The sequence below is a fragment of the Lathyrus oleraceus genome, chromosome 4 (assembly GCF_024323335.1).
Source record: "Lathyrus oleraceus cultivar Zhongwan6 chromosome 4, CAAS_Psat_ZW6_1.0, whole genome shotgun sequence".
NCBI lineage: Eukaryota > Viridiplantae > Streptophyta > Magnoliopsida > Fabales > Fabaceae > Lathyrus > Lathyrus oleraceus.
Window position 1 is genome coordinate 111,490,105 of NC_066582.1, and position 9,516 is coordinate 111,499,620.

Below are 9,516 nucleotides of genomic sequence, written 5' to 3' on the forward strand. Positions count from 1 at the left end.
CTTCATAAAATCTATAAATTGCATTAGTAGAACTAAATCTATATCATCTTCATAAATCTAATCTTGCATTAGTAGAACTAAATCTATATCATCTTCATAAATCTAATCAATTAAATTTTATATTTTTTTGATTTGCTAAACAAATGTATACTTGGCCTCTTGTTAAAATATTTTTTAAATACATAATAAGTCTTTATATAAATTGATTGTCACGTGTAAACCTCTCATATACTTCATTGTCCTTCTTAAGCCATTTTAACTAATAAATATATAATGTGAGTTTAAAACATCAAGCCGTCTTAGCTCAGCTGGTAGAGCGCGTGGCTTTTAACCACGTGGTCGTGGGTTCGATTCCCACAGACGGCGTTTTTTGGTTATAGACATGATTTCACCTACGGATTTGATACGCCATCTGCATATGTGTTATTTGGCATAAACATAATTTTACCTACGGATTTTGATACGTCGTCTTCATGGGTGTTATTTAATTTCAAAAGTTTTTACCTACGGATTTTGATACGTCATCTGCATAGGTGTTATTTAATTTCAAAAGTTTAATTAATTACTAGTGACAGTTAGACGGTAGATAGAGACGTAATAAATATATATTCTAATGATTTAATGAAAATAAAAGTTAGCACTGTTAAATTTCTATCTAAATATTTTAGTAAGTGATAGAAATTTAGATTAACATTTAAACTTTGATATTAAATATTATGAGTTAGCTAGTTATGACATCTTTCAATTGAGTTAATTGAGTTATTTATTGGCGTTTTGTGACATATTTTAGGAGACCTTATTAATACAACTTACAACATTTTTTAAAGTTTATTTTATAAATTTTACAAGATAACTTATAAAAATAATTTAAATTCAATTTATTGTTTGTATAGTTTATGCAAGTTGAATATATATTTATTTTGATAAATGCTTGTGTATAAGCAGACATTTATCAAAACACCCCTTGAATAGTGCTCTTAGTTTTGGCTATGATATTCTACATTAAGTTTGAACTTTGGATGATTGTATTGTTTTGGCTAACTTGAGTAAATTACTTATTGAATTTGAATAGGATAGGTTAAATATTTGCGAAACTTTATGTGTGGTTAGTTTGTAAGTTGCCTTGGTAGCAATGCGTGGAATTTTATTTTTTAAAATAATTATTTTTTTAATTAATCTTTTAAAATAATCATAATTTTAAATAAAATACTAAATTAACCATAGTTTAAAAAAAATCGATGACACGAACAGTAGTCACTCTGAATAGTGCATGCATTCATTATTTATACATAGGCGTCGTGCATGCTAGCGACTGTTTATTGGATGTGTCAATGCATGTGGTGCATGCATGCATCCTCTAGGAGCATGCGCCATATACAGTGGCTACTATATTGTGTATATATTTTTTATTTTATTTTAATCATTGTAACAATAAAATAATTTAAGATAAAACATAAAATTAAAAATAATTTACAATATTATTTGATAAATTGAATTACATAACGACATAATAGAAAATCAATGACCCGCTCGATCATAATTCATGTTCAAAGGCTCAGCATGATCCTTCCAACTTACTATTCTCCGTTTACAAAGTCATAAACATATGCAATATGTATAACAATAATTTTCCGGTGGTAGCAAATGAGGATTATTGGTCTGCATATTAAGGAGAGATAGTTTAACATAATAAAAGCATGCAAAGAAAGAAAAAAAATTATCCTAACAACACGCGTATCCGAACCGAAATGGATACGACGAACAAAATTGTGAGATTATGTAGTTCGTGTCGCCAGTCTGGACATAATCGTACTAATTATCTCAATGTTGGAGCAAGCACCATAATATAATTTTATATGTAACAATTTTATTTGATATTGAAAACAACGTTCATTTCATAAATATCAAAACAGTCAGTTACAACAATTTAAACAACAACTAAATAATAATTTAAACAACAATTAAACAATAATACAAACAAATACAACGACTAAACAACATATCTATACGATTACAATCATCCGAATAATTTCCTCACTACTACGCATCATAATACGACAATATCTGTCAATTTTAACTAAGTCTAAAAAACGGATTTCTCCATTGTCGTTGTACACCATAACAAGCCTTTGAATTCTTATGATCTTTTCACCGTCTATAATGTCTCCATCTAACCAATGAATCAAGCTCCTATTAAGATGCTCGAACGTCTCCGTGTTCCAGAGTCGGATCTTCATCGAAGGCTTTACTGTTGAATAAACCAAATCGTCATTTCTCTTGTGTATATAAGGTGACATATAAGACAATATTTTCAAGAAAAATTGATGGATAGACTTAGAAGATGACCGAAAATGATGGGGAAGGGATGAAGATCGGTGAAAAATGATAGGGAATGGTTGAAGTATATATAGAAAATATTAAACAATGCAGTAGCCACTACATGTGGCGCATGCTCCTAGAGGATGCATGCATGCGCCACATGTAGTGACACATCTAATAAGCATGCGCCAATATGCATGACACTTGTGTACAACAACTAAATGCATGCGCCAACATGCATGCCTACTACTCTTGTCTTCAATTTTGTTTGTTTGAAACATAGTTAGTTTGATCTTTTATTTGAAATTATGGTTATTTTGAAAAATTAATTGAAAAAGATAGTTATTTAAAAAAATCGGAATGTGTAATTTTTAAAGGAATAACTATAAGATATTTTAATGAATTTAATAAAAAATTAGTTTTAACTCTTTTTAGTTGGAATTTAATTGATAGATGCAGTTTTGTGTTGTCATTCTTTGCAATGGGATTTGTGAGATCTTGGTTGAATATTATTGAATGTTTTTTAAAAAAAAAATTGGATGGAAAGACGTTTAATTAGTGGAAGTTAATTTTAGACTAAGCAATAGTGAATTAATGACAAGTACCAAGTGTACTCAATCCTTACAAATTACTATTCATGAATCACTTTAGATATCATAGAGACAAGCTACAAGATTATTACACCAATCGAAAAAATAAAGTTTAAATTTTGATTTGGTTAATGTTCGGTGTGTTTATTTTAATTATATCAGTCTTAAAAAATACTATATGAGTGGAATAAATATATATAATTTTTTGGACAAGATAATATATGATGTTGTGGAAGTTAGTGTTGACTAAGATGCAAAATATTCAATGGATGTCATTAATGTTGTTGGGATATGTCATTAACCATAGACATTCATTAGAATTAGATACAAAAATCAATCAAGGACATAACATTTCATTTGATCTTAATGGCATGCATTTTATTAATCTTTATGTCGAGGAATCAAGAGTATTCCTTAGCCTCAAAACATCATTGTCTTTATTATTGAGGATCATAGGTGAAAAGTCAAAGAGTTGACTTTTGCATTTAGTTTTTAATCATAGATCTGAGTTGCATTTCATATGAGTCTTTATTTTCAATGTATTTATGATTCGATGATAAATGTAATTGGTCCAAGAGTGGACCATGTCACATTTATTTTCTCTGTTCATTAATAATCTGCATCATTATTATCAATTAGCATTTATTGATTTGAAAGTCAGAGGTCAAGGTTTGAATTATTATTTGACTTCCATTACTAGAACATTTGCATTACATTTTCTTTTCATTTGGTGAACCCATTAGCATATATTGGAGAATAAGATAAAAATAAAGGAGGTTGACTTTTAGTCATTGAATTTTTCATAGCTAATTAAATTCAAGTTTGTTTTGTTTTATTTTATTTTATTTATCAATAGTTGGGTTTTATCTCTAATTAGTTTATATTTGATTTTATTTGGTATTCTTGTAATACGAGACTAAACCAAATAATACATCTAGAATAAGACCAAGATTTTTTAAGTAAAGTAATTTAGAATTTTATTACTTATTTTGCATCATAAACTTTATGCACTACATGTTTCATTCCAATCACCCAATCTCATATCTACACGCATTACATATGCACTTTTGGTGCATTAATATTCATCAATACAAAAGGATAATACAAAAGAAAGAAAGTCAATATTTTCATAAGTTCTTTCATATTGCAACACCTTGCATCACCATATGCATCAACTTTATCACCAAGCTCAAGCCACCAAGCCAAGCCACTGCCCACATGTGAACAGACACAACAAAAGGAATAATATGTTAGCACCAACATCACCAATTTATGCAGAATAATAAAATAAACTTTCAAATCAAGTTAAAGAAAAGGGTTAGTCCACTTAAGTCATCATCATCGTCAACTTATAATTTACATCATGGCATACATACACACACAATGGCAGCAGTAAAAAAGAAATCAAAAGGCAAGAAGACTGTGAATCCATGACATACATGGCCACACACACATCCATACATCAACACTTTTTGGACCATCAAGTTCAAAAACAAATCGTGCTCAGAGAAAATGCACTTTCAACATTCACAACCCCACGCTTTAAGGGATTATTCCATACAACTCTAACAGAACTCCAACTCACCACTAAAGCTTATCCCAATATTTCTTCATTTACTGTAACAACCAGTATAATATATATTTAGAATAATATCATAAAAGTGTTATTAATTGGTACTGACACAACATAAGTGCCTAATGTAATCATTATATACATGTGTCCAACTAAAAACATCAATTGGACATGTTATACAATAGTGCCTAAAAATAAAAATCTAAGAACTATGTACAATATCTTCATTATACATAACTCCACAGCGGAAGATCAGAATAATTGCATCCCTTGAAACATCAGTAGACAGCTTCTCTTGAATTCAACATGCAAGGAATACCTGAAAAATCACAACAATAATGGGATGAGATAATAATCTTAGTGAGTTCTCCTATTTTATGTGTCCACTCAGCTCTACAGGGTTTCAACTCGATTCTAACTCAAGTATTCACCTTTCTTTACTTGTGCATCACTCGCACCTTGTAACTAGGACTTGAGCAACTAAGGGATAATCGCAATGTATGGAAACATGTCACTTGAGTTCATATAACTCAATAAATCACTATTCGGATTCACGCAACATTGATGCCCAACTGGACATACGTCTAGGCCAAGGCTTGGTTCACGCATGCCTGTATGATTCGACTTTCGCGATGGATATCGGGTCCTTTATGAGGCTCAATCCCCAGTTCAAGCGACCGTCACCCGTATTGGACTTTAACCCACTTAGGGTATCTTTCACCGTATGGGACTCTAACCCACTTAGGTGTCCACCTTTCCCCCATGTCCGCCATGGTTGGGACTCAAACCCAATTGAGGCACGCATCATTGGTGTCACATCCCCACTTACCACTTTACCTAAGCCTTCAAAGTGGTATGTGCACAATCACAACTAACTCTGAATACGTGATTAATTCTCAACAACCAATAGGACTTTCAGAGCAACGCTCCTCACTAAAATATGACTTTTGGAACAAAAGTTCCTCACTAAAATATCAAACGAATTCTCATGATATCATATCAATTCTCATGGCATCATAACATAATCCATTCTCATTACATAAATCACACATGTCCCATACAAAGCATATTGATTCGTTTATCATGTGAATACTTGTCTACGATACACACTTAGGTACCATTGCGCCCAAGCATCACCGTATCAAGAAAGTTCTAACTAGATGACATGATGGTGGTGGTGGTGATGGTGGCTTCCTTCCTCTTTCTCTTTTCCTCTTCCTTTCTCCCTTCTCCTCTTTTCCTCTTTCTCTCTTCTTTTCTTGTTCTTTCTGATATCTCTCTTTCTCTTCCTTCTTATTCTTATCTCTTACTTTCCTCTTTCTTTCTATACCACACAAATATATAACATATAATTAATATATATTATAATATTAGGTACTAATATAAAATATCTCAATTGATATTTTATCTTCCAATACCAATTGACCAATTATTAATGTTATCAAAAATATTCTCTCTTGTACTTATTAATATTGGTCTGTCTCTTTTATTAATAATTAATCTCTTCAGAGTTCACTGATTACTCTATTGGTCCCAACTGATAATACTTAGAGCACATATAAGCTTAAATTGTTACAAGTGATAATAGATAGAGTACATAGGAACTTAATTGGTCTCAGCTGAGAACTAATTGAGCATTTAAGGGAATATGAGATATTACATCCCCTCCCCTTAAATTGAAATTCTCCCCCGAATTTCATCCACTCAACAATTAAACACTTCTTGCATCAACGTCTTAGACCAACACCTGACTTCTCTTTGATTTTAAACCTTTGACAAATTCATTCTTCCAACTTCTCTTCCTTGGCAAACTTCTTTCTTGTGTGAACTCTCAATACTTCATGGTCTTAACCATATTCTCATTCTGATATTGGATTAACATTTAAACTTGCTCCCACTTAATTCATCTGATATAGCGCTCTAAATTAGTTGGTCACTTTCCTCCCAAAAACCACAACTTCCCTTCCTTGCATTAAGTTACATGAAACATAATTATGACACTTTGTCTTGATTTGGATAATCAACACTCTTCAAATCTCTACGAGATAATTTACTAATTCCTTGACTCCACATCATACTTAGGACTTTTCTCTTATAAATTCTTCAACAATAGTGACAAACTTTGTAATCCATCTATCGATAATCTCATAAACTTCACTTGATCTGATACTATATGTTGCAAGCCTCTACTTCTACTGTTTCACTTCTCTCTTACTACTCCAATAAGATAACACCATTAGCACGAGATTGTCTTACTCCCATTCTTATGAGTAACTATCTCTCTAATCCCCATAATCTTGATTGAGCTCTTTCATCCATCTCCTTTCACTGCGCTTGTCATACCCCAAATTTTGCCCGTTAATATTACAAGCATTTTTCAAGGCACTCCAACTTATCTTTCAAGGCATTGATCTTAAAAGAACAAGGACCCAGCACACAGATGACAAAATCCAGAAAATGGCCTAAACTGGTTTGCTCGTTAGGCGAGCCATTCCTTCGCCTAGCGAACCCTTCGCTACGCCACTCGCCTAGCAAAGCTTGCGAATACCAGAAAATTCTGGGCTTCATTCTGAGCCCATTAGGTCATAAAAAGAGCATTATAAATACCACAACTTCAGTCAGAAAAAGGAGAATGAAAACGGAGGAGAAAAGAAAACACTCACAGACAGCAAACCCTGGAGGCTAACCCAGAGAATTCAGAGCAACCCTAAAGGAAACCCTGAGGGAAACTCATCTGCACCAAGGTTACCTCCGCCCAACTCAATCCGACTTGCCAATTCAAGGTTGCAATTCAATTGCAAACAGGTTTGCATTACTATTACCGCCTTATGTTCTTAACTTGCATGTGGCATTATGATATCTCAAGTTTTTGCATGGGAATTTAAGTATGTATGAATATATTGAACGTTTAACCATGTAATTTCTGTAATGGATGCTATAGGGTTTGGAGCTTTCCGGAATTGTACTGTTATCAAAACCAGAACCCGCAGCTGCTCGCTAGCACATCGCTAAGCGAGCATGTAGTGAGCGTTCGCTAAGCCTTCGCTAGGCGAGGCAGGAGCGAACGTGACAGTCGCGGATTTTGCTGTTCTGTTCTATGCTTATCGGATCTGTTCTATTTTATGATTTTTCTGTTCTGTTCCGTTCTATTCTGTCCTACCGCTGTGTTCCTTTTGTTTGGTGCAATTCTCGATTGCACCCTGATTTGGTATTCTGACTTGTTTGCTGAATTTTGTAAGGGCTCACGTACTCCCGAAAAGGTAGCTTGCTAGGTATTCCACTTTATTTGTGGAATACCCTTGTAGAGATTCATCCTAATTATTTAATTGATTTTAATGTGGAGATTCATCCTAATTATTTAATTGATTTTAATGTGGAGATTCATCCTAATTACCTAATTGATTACAACTACCTAATTGATTATAAAATATTGCCTTTGAATATGTGATATTGGACCTCTCTTTGTTGCCTTGCGATATTACGGTATTACGGTCATGTCCCGCGAATGTGGGGATACACTTAGCAAAGACCCTTCGATTAAATCATCATGTCCCTATAAAATAAATCATAGTCCCTCGGATGTTGCCTTCGAATATATGATTTTGTCCCTCGATGACCCTTCGGTGTAGCCTACGGTTAACTGATGATCGTCCCTTCAAATGCTAAGGTATCCTTACAAATGTTGCCTTCAATGACCAAACGATGACCCTACGATGTCCCTTTACATCCAAAGGGATAAGACTACTTACTTCTCAATAGTAAGGACAGTTTTACCCTCATAAGGATGGGAAATGCCCATAAAGACCTTAGGTAGGTATAACTCTTAATTGCTGGCTCACAACCTAAAATATTTTTCATACCTCACACTTTGCAAATACTAGAAAATCACCACTTGGTATACATTCGTACTAGAATCATTGCCAAGTTATATTTTTCTAAACTGCTTTCGAAATTAAACGAGATAAATACTTTGTATACATTCGTACAAGAATCATTACAAAGTTAAACCCTCTTTTCAAAACATTTTTCAAGCAATTCACCAACACTTTTTTTCAGACAAACATAAGTGATCAAGCAATTAAGAGCCCATGGATAACCATGGATACAAAGGGCGCTAACACTTTCCCTTTGTATAATGTACCTCCCGAACCCAAAATCTAATTAAGGTCTTTCCTGTTCTTTTCCATCTTTCCTTATTGGATAAAAGAAAAGTCGGTGGCGACTCTTGCTATCCGCGACATTTGCTTTCCAAAGCAAAAACACACAAAGTCAGTTCACCGTATGCCAGAACTGGCGACTCTGCTGGGGAGTATTAAAGAGAGGTTACCTTAAAAACAAGATCACTTATTTAAATTGTCTGATTTACTTTTAAGGGATCGCTTGGGTATTTTATGCTTGAGTGAAAGATCCTACACCCGGATCTAGTGTACCTTAGGTAAGTAGCAAAAGATCATCGCGACTATCCGGCGTATACTGGAATGGTTAAAATGATGGCTACGGTTAATGTGACACTTTGGATGTCCTGATGTTCCTCATGTTTACTTGAGGAAAAATTTGGCTTCCGCGTGGTGTCATCAAAGCATTAACCAGACCTTTATAACCCTAATTGACTCATCCTAGCCATTAGAAAGTAGTGAGATAACTGACTTCGGTTCCGACTGGGGTTGGTTGATACTCGATACTACACTCTTTGAGATTGGACTTTAGGGAAGCTTTGGTCAACCACTTGGTGTTGCACTGAAGTGGACTTAAAGGAAGGTCAATGATTGGAGATCCTTTTAGAACCCGGTTACTATTCTAGGACAGGTTGAACCAACCAAACTTCAGTGGGGAGGGTACTTACCTATGGAACTCATGCAAGCCTTAAAACCTAGGAATGATTGTTGTGTGACTTGTTCATGCTTGTTACTTATTTAACATCATGACATCATAACATCATAACATCATGGCATTGTACTAACCATTTCAAGGACTCTAAACATTGAAAACATTTCATACATTGCATAGTATAACATAACATTGCATAACAGGTAC

The 9,516-nt window shown here is 33.8% G+C and overlaps 1 non-coding gene across 1 annotated transcript; it reads left to right on the plus strand.

The window, feature by feature from the left end:
- The first annotated feature begins 293 nt into the window (after window positions 1–293).
- On the plus strand, window positions 294–366 carry TRNAK-UUU (transfer RNA lysine (anticodon UUU)). The gene has a single exon. It is a non-coding gene; the product is annotated as a tRNA-Lys (tRNA).
- The last annotated feature ends 9,150 nt before the right edge of the window (window positions 367–9,516 follow it).